We start from the raw sequence: 1,357 nt of genomic DNA, 5'->3' as shown, positions 1-1,357 counted from the left end.
AGATAAAATCTATGCATGAGAAAATTAAATGTATTGAGGTGCTACTGAGTCAATACAAGTAAGAGCTATTCAGTATGGTATTGTAATGTCCTGTTAGTTTTAATAGTGACAATCAAATTATTGAGAATTTGCCTTCAGAAATCATTGTAAGTTCTGATTTTTGTAAAATTAAAATTAGTAGGACTATATGTTAAGGAATCATAGAATCACAGAATCATAGAAAGGATTGGGTTGGAAGGGACCTTAAAGATCATCAAGTTCCAACCCCCCTGCCATGGGCAGGGACACCCTCCACTAGCCCAGGTTGCTCAAAGCCTCATCCAGCCTGGCCTTGAACCTGTCTCGTTGCCAGGTTTTGTTTGGCAAAGTAGCAGGTGACACAGTGGCTCTTTTTCATTTGAGATGAGGAAAGCTTACAGGCATAATTGAAAGACATCAGTATATTTTTGATATAACCTTACTGGCACTAACAGATGTTTCCATATCGCGGCCATGTGACAGCAACTGTTCTTATTTGAAAAAGTGTGCATGGCAATTATGGAATATATGCATTTTGCAGTAAGTATCAAATTTGGTCCATCCTATTCATTCAGAGTGACCTAGATCCACTAGGAATTTATACACCAGTTCCATAAGTTGTGCTACGTACTGCCTGAGTCGGGACAGCACGCACTGTTTTGGTATTCTAGAGAGTTGGTGTTAGAAAGTGTTGGATGTACAGTAGTGGCTGTAACCTGTCCTGCTCACTGATGCTTCATTCAAGGCAGCAAGACTAACGTTAATAGTTGAAATGCATGTGCAAACTCGTGTCCTTGCTAACCTTATTTCAGTAGACGCTAGTTTCTCATCCAGCAAAACCATTGCCAGGGACTGTCTTATTTAACTTCCATTCCCTGTTTCTTTGCAAAGATCATTCTCAGGAGAATTCACTGTAGAGTTGACTTCATTAGTTTACCTAAGAGCAGTAATGGAGCAACTACAGAGCTGAAGGGAAGTTTCTAGTTAAAGAATTTATTAATTTTTAAAGTAATGAGGGCTTTAGAAGAGTGTCTGTTATCTAAAGAACCATGTATCATGGCAAGTTAGTGAAGTCAGTGCTGTATCTCTTCTACAATCACTCTGTGTTTTCGAAATTAAGATGCTGCTGTTCTCTTACTGCAGGATGTCGGTTTCCATACATTGATCCATTCAGCTCGTGGGAAGTACTGTGAACACAAAATACTCCTTGATCATTTGTAGAGGAGGATGATGTTTATTGGGCTAACGGTGGAATTTAGACTTCGCAAAGTTCCTGGCAGTAGATTAGGTCCCTCGAAGAAATGGGCCATCTGTGTCTGCTACATAACTGGGTGATTCT

This window comes from Pterocles gutturalis, unplaced genomic scaffold (genome assembly GCF_000699245.1).
Source record: "Pterocles gutturalis isolate BGI_N339 unplaced genomic scaffold, ASM69924v1 scaffold4913, whole genome shotgun sequence".
Classification (NCBI taxonomy): domain Eukaryota; kingdom Metazoa; phylum Chordata; class Aves; order Pterocliformes; family Pteroclidae; genus Pterocles; species Pterocles gutturalis.
Note: the sequence above shows the minus strand (reverse complement) of the source record.